General features: G+C 38.7%; 1 long non-coding RNA gene and 1 pseudogene across 1 annotated transcript; one reads left to right on the forward strand and one right to left on the reverse strand.

Moving 5' to 3' along the window:
* Positions 1-510: 510 nt before the first annotated feature.
* On the forward strand, positions 511-5435 carry LOC140622616 (uncharacterized). The gene is made up of 3 exons (XR_012022302.1): positions 511-558; positions 2667-2776; positions 5189-5435. It is a non-coding gene; the product is annotated as an uncharacterized lncRNA (long non-coding RNA).
* Positions 5436-13146: 7711 nt separating this feature from the next.
* LOC140622580 (olfactory receptor 4K15-like) lies at positions 13147-14071 on the reverse strand (annotated as a pseudogene).
* Positions 14072-14336: the final 265 nt, after the last annotated feature.

Genomic DNA, 14336 nt, shown 5'->3' on the forward strand with positions numbered 1-14336 from the left:
ATGATTTTTCTAAACCAGTTATGCTTAATCCCATTTTTCTTGGCCATGAATCACTCTAAGATAGGGCATGTGACCCAGGAATGTTCAATGAGTTGTAATCCAGTGTTATTTGGAGAGCTTTTCTTCCAAATGAAAAGACAGAACTTTATGTAGAGAAGGTTCTTTTCATGACTTGTGTGTGTGTGTGTGTGTGTGTGTATGCAGTTAATGCCAATGATATGCCTAAAGGTACAGCAACCACAAAGTTGTAAAGCCCACATAATACAGTGAAAATTTAGAGAGGACCCAGAAACAAAAAGGCATGTTGAATCACTTAACTAAAGCCTGCAATAGTCTCTCTTCAGATTTATTCTTTTAACAGGAGAAAAATAAACTGGAACTTCTTTGACCAAGTCTAAGCCAGATTTTCTGTTAATTGGTAGAATACAATAGGACCATATTTATGATAGACCTTTTCTAATTATTCTTTTGCCTTTCTGACTTCTCTATACCTTTCACTAACACAGCAATCACTGTCCTCTGCTGGACCTTAATCTCTGGCTTGACTCAGAGTCTGTGGTAAGTATTCGTTCTTCTTTTTTTAAAGTATGTTGGAAACAACTCTTATAACCATTCACTCTACAGAATCTTATATATATGCCAGTTTACCTTGGTCGGATGAGGAAAAAGATTTAAAAATGTGAATCCTATATCATATATCTCCACCTGTATGTTTCTCAAAACTTTGTAGGGATTCTTGTAGCTCAGACAGGAAAAACTTTATTCAATATCAGTGTACTCATTTTAACTAGTACCTACATGTTGAATTCTAAATCTGTAGCTTTTCCCCTTACTCCAGAGTAATAGACCCAAAGCCATATGTGGTGTACACAAATAAAAGTTCCACCTCCATCTTTGAGTTAATATGTAAAAACTGAATTTATAATTTAAATTACTCCAATGCTTTAATCAATGTCATTACCATTCTCCTCAATGCCCAGTATAGACACCTGAGTAGCACTCTGTCCCTGCATTTCCAGCTCCACTTGTACAACTTTTCCTCTCAGCTATTTCTCATTTCAGTTCCTTCCTCATTTCTCTGGTCATTTTGTCTTTTACCTATTTTCCCATCTTGACATTTGAAGAGGCTCCTAAATGATCTCCCTGTTCCACTCTTCCTCATACCCAGTCCATTCTACAGAATGTTTCCCTATGTATCTACCTAGAGATCAAATATGACCACATGGCTTTCCTATTTAAAGCCTTTGGTGGGTCTATGATGAGAAAAATTTTTGGTACCACAGCATATCACATAAGGTCATGAGAAGAGTTGAGCAGTATTTGATTTCAGAGGATATTTCCACAAGAATTTTGGGGACTGAATGTACTAACCAGTTACTGGATAAATTTCAGAATTGATCCCTGATAAAAACTCTTGGTAAATTGGGAAGGACCAAGAAACATTTTACTATGATGATTTTAATAAAATGCTTAAACCAATAGTCAATGTCTGATTATAGATGGAACATTAAAATCAAGAACATAACAAAGCCCACATCACTATATTTTAATCATTTTTACCCTAGTAGATGGATTAAACCAAATAATATTCTTGAAAGAACAGCATCAAAGGCATAATCATTCAGAAATAATAAAATTGTCCATCTCAAATACTTACAAGTAAATGAAAAAATAAATCTAGAAGATTATTTTAATAAATATAATAAATAATAAATTGTAAACAACTTATTAAAATTTGATTTAAAAAAATCTCATTTCTAAGTGACACAAATGTGCAATGTAAGCATTCTATTGAAAAACAGGGCAGCCCGGGTGGCTCAGTGGTTTAGTGCTGCCTTTAGCCCAGGATGTGGTCCTGGAGACCCAGGATCGAGTCTGTGTCAGGCTCCCTTTATGGAATGGAGCCTGCTTCTCCCTCTGCCTGTGTCTGTGCCTCTCTCTCTTTCACTCTGTGTCTCTCATGAATAAATAAATAAAATCTTTAAAAACCAACTTTTCTGAAACATTTGTAATGTGGATTGAAATAGGAAATGAAACCATGCCAATGGAAAAAAAAAAGACTCAAAATTGTAAAGATCTCCATTCTCTTGTGACTATTCTAAGCAATAGCTGCAGTGTCCATTAAAAGCCCAACAGCTATGTTTTGGAGCTTTAAAAAGAGATCTAAATGTCCATTTCAAAGCCCAGGGATTTTGAAAAAAATAAGAAGAGGGTGACAAGGGGAGAAAAGAGAATGCTTTCTGGAAAACTATTGGGATATATTGTAAACTCATGTCAATTAAACAATGATTAATTTTACTGACATTGAACAGATAAATATAGCAAAATGCAGTTAAGAATGTGACACAAATTAGGGAGTGTAATATATGATAAAGAATGCAATACAATTTAATAGAATAATGAAGGGTTATCTACTAAATTCAGAGTATTCAATAGTTATTAAACATGTAGCTCAACATTGGAAAACGAAAACTTTTGTATCTTACCATGGATATTAGAGCAAAGCATGTTCTAGATGGTTAGAAGGCTTAAGTGAAAAAATAAAACTGTAAAGATTGTTAAGTTGAATTATGAGTTACTTTCTAAAATTTGAGATTGAAGAGGTCTTTCTACATTGACCTCAAATTCAGAAAGCAGATTCCAGTTTCGTATTTTCTCCTCAACAGAAGGAATGAATGGTTGCTGGTATAGAATTGGGAAATCAGTGCTTCTCGTTCTCAGCTGAAGAGAAATGTGAAGTAGTACTGTCAACCCAGAAGACAGTTGAGTCATAAAGGTAAAAAATATTTATTTGTAATTTAGTAATCCTATGTCTTGGAATTAGTTGAAAAATAGACAAATGGATAAAATGTATAATGTTATTTTACTTTAATGTTTCTTATAATTTGAAATGTTTGATGATAAGGGACTGATTATGTGGATATATTCAGGTTTTAAAAGGTCATTAGGTATATATTAATTATCATGGAAAGATATCAATAAGTCCAGAAGACTACAGTGGAAAATATTTATACTGAGGGATGGGAGTACGCACGACAAGAATGAGTAAAGGTTTAGAATTTGCCCCATATTACTGCAAAAAATGGGGTGGTGGGATTAAAAACAATTTCAAGATTTGACTAGTGTTAACACACGATGTTACCTAGTTTCAGGTGTACAATATAGTGATGCAGTATCTCTATATGCTACTCTGTGTTCACCACAAATGCAGCTATCATCTATTGTCATACAGGTGGCGGGATTGTAAATAATTTTATGCTTGTTTCTTTATCCCCAACTTGATTTGTATTATTTATTTTTTTTAATTGGAAAACAAGAGTGTCACAGTAATATGAGGGGATGGATACATTTATATAGGAAGCATTTCCAATACATACAGTAAAGTGCAGTATTTAGGGTACAGACACAAGGGCCAAACTGTTTGCCTTCCCAGATCCCATTCACCTGCTGTGTGCTCTATGTGAGGCACTGAGCTGCCAGATGTGTCCATTTCTTCATGTGTTAAAGGCAGATACTAAGAGTCACTATCTCCTAAAGTGGTTTTGAGGAATAAATGAGTTGAAATAAGAAAACATCAGAAAGTGCTTCGACACTAAAGTGCTAAATAAGTGTTATCTCTTGTAATAATTTTGATAGTTTTCAAGCAACAGGCCTAGAGTTTTCAGACTGGAAACAGTGGTTGAATAAATCTGGCAGACAGAAAAAGCTAGCATGCTTTTTTCATGTTATTTCAGTGGGAATAGAATAGCAAAGACATAGATGTTTCTTTTTATTTTTATAATTCTAAGATTCAGAGTAAGAGGAGTTGGAAGACAAGATGTAATTCATGTACTATTTTCAAAAAGATTCTAGAGCTTTGAAGAATATTTTATATTCATCTTTCATACAGTTTTATCTCTGAGAAGGAGGATGTAAAACAACATGAATGGAAATCATTCCACTGAAGTGAGTTAACAAAGGAAAGGGGTTTGGGGAAGAGAAGTAAATTGTGGGGAACATGAAAGTAGATAATGATGGACCCAGATGCTGGAGAATTAAGAATGGGCTTTTCACCTACCTGCAAGGCTCTGGGTTCATCCTCAGCAGCTTCAAGGGTTTGAGAAGCACAGAGAGATTCACTCCCTTTTAGATGCACTGTTATTAATTAAGACACAGAGCTATAAATAGTTCTTACCATTAGGAATGAAACCAATTATGAGATTGAGTGTTAATAACTAATATCTATTCCATTATTGGCTGTTGATAGAAATTAGGACTTTTGTGAACCTTGGCTTTTTCCCCAAGGGTCAATTCCATGAGATGCAAAACAGAGTAACAGAGAAATTGAACAGTCTGTGCGATGAGTAGTAATTATGTGGTTTTGACAGTATTTTTTCAAATTTGAGATTAGAGGTGCTATACATTACAGATGTTTTATGACTTATAGAACTGTTGAGATTTATCAGAACTATGAGTCACTGGTTTTATCTGTTTGGCATCAATATCTCATAAAAGGCGAAATACCACTACACACACTTAACTGCTAATTCTGCTAAGAATTTTGAGAACTAATAAGTTGGCATTTGAAAAGTATGAAAGCTCAAAGGATACAGTGACCATAAGCTGAACAGTGTCACTTGGAGTTTTAATACCTAAAATTATTCTATATGGAGATCTAGAGACAAAGGAATTTTTGTTTTTGGAAAAAAAGTAGTATGTTTATGGGTTAAATATACCTTAATGTTGTTTTACAGTCATCACAGGCCATTTAATAAGCAAACAGAGTATCCTACCTAGGCTTCACTGCAAGATTGCTTGGAGTCTCATCTGTACAGCTGTTACTCGAGATCACTTTTGTGAAGAAATGATTTTTCTGTTTAAAGGAAACCCAGAAGCTATTTAATTAAGGTGAATCTATTTTCTGGAGGGATTAGCTCCAGAACACTGGTCCTTTTTAGCGAAAATGGCAAAGCTTTTTAGGGCCAATATATTGGCCAAGTCTGTATACATGGAGCTAGAAAAATAGTGAATAACCAAATAAAGAGAATATAATGAGTCTGAGAATAATAAGAATACAGTGTAGTGCTGAAGTGTGAATTCTGTGGATGAGGAAGGATCAAGATGAGGTAACAGGGTAGAAACAACTTGCAAAACCCTGAGGATCTTTTCTCTGCAGTTGAACCCATAAATATTTCTTATTTTTGGACAGGTCTGATTAAAGAGTGGGAAGGCAGTAGGTCCAACATTGAAGAAGATGCAGTCTCTCGACTACTTATTGTCCTCCTCGTCTCAGCAATATAAACTCCAAGGAAAGGTGAGATGATGTGACTATACATAGGCATCATATGTTATCTGCACTGATTGATGAAAGTCAGAAGGAGAAGTGATCCCTTGGTTTTCAGGGGTTAAGTCTATTTTCACACACTAGCAGGGCATAATATTTCCATTAATACACATCAGTACATGTTCTCAACAATAAACGTTACTGTCAGATTTGATTCTCTTGCCCGTTTACAGATGTAAGGTGGTATTTCATTATGATCTTCGGTTGCAGTTTCTCCATTACTAATTAGGTTGAGGTTGAGTATCTAGTGTCCCATAGTATTTCTTTTTTTTTTATTTTTTTTAATTATTTTTATTTTTTAAATTATTTTTATTGGAGTTCAATTTGCCAACATATAGCATAACACCCAGTGCTCATCCCGCCAAGTGCCCCCCTCATTGCCCATCACCCAGTTACCCCAACACCCCACCCACCTTCCCTTCCACTACCCCTTGTTCATTTCCCAGAGTTAGGTGTCTCTTATGTTCTATCAACATTACTGATATTTTCACTCATTTTCTCTCCTTTCTCTTTCTTCCCTTTCACTAGTTTTTATATTCCCCAAATGAATGAGACCATATAATGTTTTCCCTTTTCTGATTGACTTATTTCACTCAGCATAATACCCTCCAGGTCCATCCATGTCGAAGCAAATGGTGGGTATTTGTCGTTTCTAATGGCTGAGTAATATTCCATTGTATACATAAACCACATCTTCTCTGTCCATTCATCTTTCGATGGATACCGAGGCTCCTTCCACAGTTTGGCTATTGTGGATATTGCTGCTATAAACATTGAGGTGCAGGCGTCCCAGCATTTCAAGGCATCTGCATCTTCGCAGTGCAATTGCTGGGTCGTAGGGCAGATCTATTTTTAACTCTTAGAGGAACCTCCACACATTTTCCAGAGTGACTGCACCAGTTCACATTACCACCAACAGTGCAAGAGGTTTCCCCTTTGCCTACATCCTCTCCAACATTTGTTGATTCCTGTCTTGTTAATTTTCCCCATTCTCACTGGTGTGAGGTGGTATCTCATTGTGGTTTTGATTTGTATTTCCCTGATGGCAAGTGATGTGGAGCATTTTCTCATGTGCTTGTTGGCCATGTCTATGTCTTCCTCTGTGAGACCTCTGTTCATGTATTTTGCCCATTTCATGACTGGATTGTTTGTTTCTTTGCTGTTGAGTTTAATAAGTTCTTTATAGATCTTGGATACTGGCCCTTTATCTGATAGGTCATTTGGAGATATCTTCTCTCATTCTGTACATTGTCTTTTAGTTTTGTTGACTCTTTCTTTTGCTATGCAAATCTTTTTATCTTGATGAAGTACCAATAATTCATTTTTGCTTTTGTTTCTCTTGCCTTCATGGATGTATCTTGCAAGAAGTTGCTGTGGCTAAGTTCAAAAAGCATGTTGCCTGTTTTCTCCTCTAGGATTTTGATGGATTCTTGTCTCAAATTTAGATCTTTCATCCATTTTGAGTTTATCTTTGTGTATGGTGTAAGAGAATGGTCTAGTTTCATTCTTCTGCATGTGGATGTCCAATTTTTCCAGCACCATTTAATGTAGAGACTGTGTTTTTTCCAGTGGATAGTCTTTCCTCCTTGTCGAATATTAGTTAACCATAAAAAGAAAGCCCATTTCTGGGTTCTCTATTTTGTTCCATTGATCTATGTACCTGTTTTTATGCCAGTACCACATATCTTAATGACCACAGCTTTGTAGTACAACCTGAAATCTGGCATTATGATGCCCCCAGCTATGGTTTTCTTTTTTAATATTCCCCAGGCTATTCAGGGTCTTTTCTGATTCCACACAAATCTTAAGATAATTTGTTCCAAGTCTCTGAAGAAAGTCCATGGTATTTTGATAGGGATTGCATTAAATGTGTAAACTGCCCTGGGTAGCATGGATATTTTCACAATATTAATTCTTCCAATCCTTGAGCATGGAACATTTTTCCATCTCTTTGTGTCTTCCTCAATTTCTTTCAGAACTGTTCTGTAGTTTTCAGAGTATAGATCCTTTACTTCTTTGGTTAGGTTTATTCCTAGGTATCTTACACTTTTGGGTAAAATTGTAAATGGGATTGACTCCTTAATTTCTCTTTCTTCACTTTCATTGTGAGTGTACAGAAATGCCACTGATTTCTGCGCATTGATTTTGTATCCTGCCACGCTGCCAAATTGCTGTATGAGTTATAGCAATCTTGAGGTGGAGTCTTTTGGGTTTTCTATGTACAGTATCGTGTCATCTGTGAAGATGGAGAGTTTGACTTCTTTGCCAATTTGAATGCCTTTTATTTCCTTTTGTTGTCTGCTGTGGCTAGGATTCTCATACTATGTTGAATAGCAGTGGTGAGAGTGGACATCCCTGTCGTGTTCCTGATCTTAGGGGAAAGGCTCCCAGTGTCTCCCCATTGAGAATGATATTTGCTGTGGGCTTTTTAGTAGATGGCTTTTAAGAGGTTGAGGAATGTTCCCTCTATCCCTATATTCTGAATAGTTTTGATCAGAAATGGATGCTGTATTTCGTCAAATGCTTTCTCTGCATCTCTTGAAAGGATCATATGGTTCTTGTTTTCTCTCTTGCTGATATGATGAATCATATTGATTGTTTTATGAGTGTTGAACCAGCCTTGCATCCCAGGGATAAATCCCACTTGGTCATGGTGAATAATCTTCTTAATGTATCGTTGGATCCTATTGGCTAGTATCTTGTTGAGAATTTTTTCATCTGTGTTCATCAGGGATACTGGTCTATAATTCTCCTTTTTGTGGGGTCTTTGTCTGGTGTTGGAATTAAGGTGATGCTGGCTTGTGGAACGAGTTTAGAAGTACTCCATCTTTTTCTATTTTTCCAAACAGCTTTAATAGAATAGGTATGGTTTCTTCTTTAAACGTTTGATAGAATTCCCCTGGGAAGCCATTTGGCCCTGGACTTTTGTGTCTTGGGTGGTTTTTGATGACTGCTTCAATTTCCCCCCTGGTTATCAGCCTGTTCAGGTTTTCTATTTCTTCTGTTGCAGTTTTGGTAGTTTGTGGTTTTCCAGAAATGCGTCCATTTCTTCTAGATTGCCTAATTTATTGGCGTATAGCTGCTTATAATAAGTTTTTAAAATAGTTTGTATTTCCTTGGTATTGGTGGTGATCTCTCCTTTCTCATTCATGATTTTATTAATTTGAGTCTTTTCTCTCTCTGTTTGTAAGGCTGGCTAATGGTTTATCCATCTTAATGATTCTTTCAAAGGACCAACTCCTGGTTTGTTGAATGTTCCACAGTTCTTCTGGTCTCTATTTCATTGGGTTCTGCTCAAATCTTTATTAATTTTCTTCTTTTTCTGGGTGTAGGATCTATTTGCTGTTTTTCTCCAGCTCCTTTAGGTGCAAGGTTAGTTTGTGTATTTGAATTTTTTCCAGTTTTTGGATGGATGATTGTATTGCGATGTATTTCCCTCTTAGGACTGCTTTCGCTGTATCCCAAAGATTTTTAACTGTTGTATCTTCATTAGTATCCATGAATCTTTTTAATTCTTCTCTAATTTTCTGGTTGACCCTTTCATCTTTTAGCAGAATGGTCCTTAATCTCCATGTGTTTGAAACCCTTCCAAATATCTTCTTGTGGTTTAGTTCTAGTTTCAAAGAATTATGGTCTGAAAATATGCAGGGGACAATCCCAATATTTGGAATTGGTTAAGACCTGATTTGTGACCCAGTAAGTGGTCTATTCTGGAGAAAGTTCCATATGCACTTGAGAAAAATGTGTATTCAGTTGCATTTCCACGTAAAGTTCTGTAAATATCTGTGAAATCCATCTGGTCCAGTGTATCATTTAAAGCTCTTGTTTCTTTGGAGATGTTGTGCTTAGAAGATCTGTCGATTGTAGAAAGCGCTGTGTTCTAGTCAGCAAGTATAAGTGTATTATTATCTAAGTGTGTCTTTACTTTGGTTATTAATTGATTGATATACTTGGCAGCTCCCACATTCGGGGCATAAATATTCATGATTGTGAGGTCCTCCTGTTGGATGGATCCTTTATGTATGATATAGTGTCTCTCTTCATCTCTTACTACAGTCCTTGGGATAAATATTAATTTATCTGATATGAGGATGGCTACTCCTGCTTTGTTTTGAGGACCATTTGAATGGTTAATGGTTCTCCAACCTTTCATTTTCAGGCTGTAGGTGTCCTTAGGTCTTTTATTATTTATTTTTTATGGTGTTCAATTTGCCAACATACAGAATAACACCCAGTGCTCATCCCGTCAAGTGCCCCCCTCAGTGCCCATCACCCATTCTCCCCCACACCCCGCCCCCCTCACTTCCACCACCCCTAGTTCATTTCCCAGAGTTTGGAGTCTTTATGTTCTGTCTCCCTTTCTGATATTTCCCACATAAAATGAGTCTCTTGTAGACAGCAAATAGATGGGTCTTGCTTTTTTATCCAGTATGAAACCCTGAGCCTTTTGATGGGGTCATTAAGCCCATTCACGTTCAGAGTTACTATTGAAAGATATGAATTTAGTGTCATCATGATACCTATTCAGTCTCTATTCAGATGCCTGTTTTTGTGGATTGTTTCCTTGGACTTCCTCTTTCTTTTACAGAGTCCCCCTTAACATTTCTTGCAGAGCTGGTTTGGTGGTCACATATTCTTTCAGTTTCTGCCTATCTTGGAAGCTCTTTAACTCTCCTTCTATTCTGAATGAGAGCCTTGCTGGATAAAGTATTCTTGGCTGCAGGTTCTTTTCATTTAGGACCCTGAATATATCCTGCCAGCCCTTTCTGGCCTGCCAAATCTCTGTGGAGAGGTCTGCTGTTAACCTAATACTTCTCCCCATAAAGGTTACAGATCTCTTGTCTCTTGCTGCTCTAAGGATCTTCTCTTTATCTCTGGAATTTGCAAGTTTCACTATTAAATGTCGGGGTGTGAATGGTTTTTATTGATTTTAGTGGGGGATCTCTCTATCTCCTGGATCTGAATGCCTGTTTTCCTTCCCAAGTTAGGGAAGTTCTCAGCTATGATTTGTTCAAATACACTTTCTGGTCCTCTGTCTCTTTTGGCCTTTTCTGGAACCCCAATTAAACATAGATTTTTCCTTCTGAGGCTGTTATTTATTTCCCTTAACCTTTTCTCATGATCTTTAATTGTTTTTCTCTTTTTCCTCAGCTTCCTTCCTTGCCATCAACTTGTCTTCTATGTCACTCACTCGTTCTTCTACCTCGTTAACCCTTGTCGTTAGGACCTCCAGTTTGGATTGCATCTCATTTAATTGATTTTTTATTTTGGCCTGATTAGATCTAAATTCTGCAGTCATGAAGTCTCTTGAATCCTTTATGCTTTTTTCCAGAACCACCAGTAGCTTTATAATTGTGCTTCTGAATTGGCTTTCTGACATTGAATTGTAATCCAAATTTTGTAACTCTGTGGGAGAGAGGCCTGTTTCTGATTCTTTCTTTTGTGGTGTGGTGAGTTTTTCCTTCTAGTCATTTTGCTCAGTGCAGAGTGGCCAAAAACAAGTCGTACTGGAAAAAGGAGAAAAAGAGAGAATTTAAAAAGGTTGGGGAAACAAATAGAAAACAAAAAAACAAGGGGGAGTATCCTCTGATTCTGTATACTGTAAATCCCTCGACTTCCCCTGGAACTTTCCAGCATTGGAAAAGTTGGTAAATAACTTGCATTTCCATTGTCCTTCCAGCTGGTTTTCTGGGTGAGGGGCCTGCTGTGCTGATTATCAGGTGTGTGCACCTTGGGGAGCTGCCCAGCCCCCTGCCAGGTGCACGGCTCAGTGGGAGCTGTTTATCTTGTTAGGCCCCTGCTCCCAGAGACCCTGCTCAGTCCCAGGTAAAAGGTGACATCAGGAGGAAGAACAACAGTGGTGGGGCCAGCTCTTCAGCCCTGGAGTCAGCTCCCACAGTAACTACCGCAGCTCCCAGTGTGCAGGGGCCTGGATGCTCCAGGGGGCGGGGGACGCTGATCTGCACAGCTCGGGGCCACCCGGCAGCAGAAGCGTCCTTGCTCCCCTCTGTCCTCCTGGCCTCTGCCTGTCCCTGGGGGAGCGCCAGATCTTGGGCTGTGATCCCCCCATGCCTTGGGCTCCGGGGCCTGGGCTGTTGGGATCGCGCTCTGGGGCCCCACAGCCCCACCGCGTCGAGCCGCAGCCTGAGTCGCCCCCTGAGCTGCTCCAGGGGCCGTGCAGCCCCCTCGGTGTGGACTGCTGCCTGAGCCGCTGCCTGAGCTGCTCTCGTGGCCCCCCCGGGCAAGCGCTCTAGCCCTTTAGGGAACTCAGTCCGCGGTGTGCGGTGTGCGGTGTGCTCTCCCCTAGGCCAAGTTCCTCTGTTAGTGCCCTTGGGAGCCTGAGGGCATCCCTGCCCCTCCTGGGATCTTGCCCGAGTTCCCTGAGAGCGCCTTTCCGTCTGGAAAGATTGGTAGAGTTCCTGCTTCTGCGGACCTTGCTTTCCTGTCCCGGGTGCTCCCGCAGCCTAGCCTTAGCCCCGCTCCTCCCGGGGCCCCTCCCCCTTGGATACTTTCTTATTTCTTTATTTTTTTTCCATCTTCCTACCTTGATAGAAGCGCGAACTCCTCTCACTGTAGCATTCTAGTTGTTCTCTCTTTAAATCTCAGGCCGAATTCGTAGGTTTTCAGGATGATTTGAAAGTTATCTAGGTAAGTTGGTGGGGACAAGTAACTTGGGGACCCTACTCTTCCACCATCTTGCCCCGCCTCTCCCATGGTATTTCTTTTGAGAAATAAATACCCGCTCAAAGCTTTTGCTCCTTTTGGGGTACCTGTTTTATTAATTTCTAGGAAGTACTCAGATTTTTGTATATTGTGTTGTTTTCATGATGGTTTCTTTGTGACTTTCTTCTCATCACTCTAAGTTTCTTGTGCTTTGAAGCAACACATTATCCTTTCTCATCCTCCCAGTTGTGTTTTCTTATTTCTTTAACATAAGGTAAAATTATAATCATAAAATCACTTATTAATATAAGGCAATAAGTTTTCAAGTTATTATGAATGATTCTTCCTGGTTACTTAACAAAAAGGGTCAAGAGAAACTCCACCTTTAAATCAACAATGAAGACTTGAAAACTTGACCTATAGGGGTAATGCTGTGGAGTACAAGGGCAAAACGATTTCAGTTCAATTCATTTTCTTCCTAAGTAGATGTCGACCACTCAGATATCTTTAGTATCCTGTCTAGCTAAGCAATGGTCAGGGTGAGTAAATCATGTATTTTTAGAAATGAGAATAATGTATAATTAACTCAAAGTGGTTTTGTAGTAATACATAAGCTACATAAAATGCTTAGCATGGTGTTGGGGGCATTAGTGGTATTAAGTAATGATACAACCATTAGTTTTATCATTGTTATCATCTGGTAATTTTTTAGTAAATACAAAGGCATATTTATGCAAATTATTATTATCAGTTATTATCTACTCCAAGTGGTAAGAATTTAAGTATTGGGGTTATTTAAAATTTGATTTATTCATTAGAGAGAGAGAGAGAGAAATTGAGCAGAGAGAGGTGGAGGGAGAGAAAATCCTCAAGCAGACTTCATGCTGAGCATGGAATACTGGATCCTAGGACTCTGAGATTGAGACCTAAGCTGAAATCAAGAGTCAGATGCTTAACTGACTGAGCCAGCCAGACATCCCTAGTGTTGGATTTTTGAACATATCTTTGTCATGGAATAAATACAAACCATACATCTGGGAATACTCCATGCTTACAGATATGAAGGGTCATGTTTCCAGTTTAGTTTACAGGTCAAAATGTGGCCAAATTGGGATGTAGACAGTGCATTTGCTGAATACATGAGAAAACTAAAAATTGTTCTATGGATTTGTAAACCTACTTATCAGTCTCTTGATGGCATTCCTAATCTCTTTATTTCTCAGAGTATAAGTGGCTGGATTCAGGAGAGATGTGATTACTGTGTAAAACACAGCAAGCAACTTGTCCACCCAAGTGATGCTAAGTAGCCACAGATAGATGAACATGCAGGGTACAAAGAAGAGAAGCATCACTGTAATGTGGGAGGTGCATGTAGAGTACCTTGGATGTTCCATCCTCAGAGTGAAGACAGACTGTTACTAGGATGTAGATGTAGGAGGCCAGTAAGAGAAGGAAGCAAGTTGTTGCCAAGACCCCACTGTCAGAATTTATCAACATTTTCAGAGTATGTGTGTCCGTGCAGGCCAGTTTGCTCACCAAAGGAATGTCACAGAAAAAACTGTGACCCACTCTTCTGGGTCCACAGAAGGGCAGATCTAAAATCATAGCCAGTCGGCTCATGGCATGCACAAAACCAATGATGCATGATATCAAAACTAGCCAGATGTACTTTTGTCTGTCCATGATGCTGGAGTAACGGAGTGGCTTGCAGATGGCCATGTAACAATCATGGGCCACTGTCACAAGAAGCACCATCTCAATTCCTGCAAATAAATGCACACAGAGGATCTGGCTTGTGCATCTACCAAAATAGATGGTTTTATGACGCTTTAGGAAGTCTGTGGTCAGTTTGGGGGTAGTTACTGAGGTAAGGCAGAAGTCCACAAATGAGAGATTGGCTAAGAAGTACATTTGGAAATGGAGATGAGGGTCCGTGATGAATAAGATCACTACGATGAGGTTGCCCACCACAGTCATCAGATAGAGCATAGAGGAGGGCAGTAGGAGGAAGGTCTGGAGCTCCCTTGAATCACAAAGTCCATGAAAAATGAACTCGGACACCACAGACTGATTTGCATCATCCATTTAGTAATTGTGTTCTAATGCAGACCAAAGAAAGACATGAACTAAGAACTTCTGTAATGGAAAGAAGAACCTCATGAATGCTCAGATGTTTGGGAATAGATAAGTATGACTGTTGTGCAAAATTCAAATCTTAGCATTGTATGAAGCTGAAGATTGAAAAGAAATGTTCCTTAATTTACAGGTAGGCTAGTCCTATGACCAAGGTGGCGAACTAATTATAGAAGGGTAGGTCCAAAACCTTACCTATAAGAGGTCTAGTTATGGG

The sequence above is a fragment of the Canis lupus genome, chromosome 32 (assembly GCF_048164855.1).
Source record: "Canis lupus baileyi chromosome 32, mCanLup2.hap1, whole genome shotgun sequence".
NCBI lineage: Eukaryota > Metazoa > Chordata > Mammalia > Carnivora > Canidae > Canis > Canis lupus.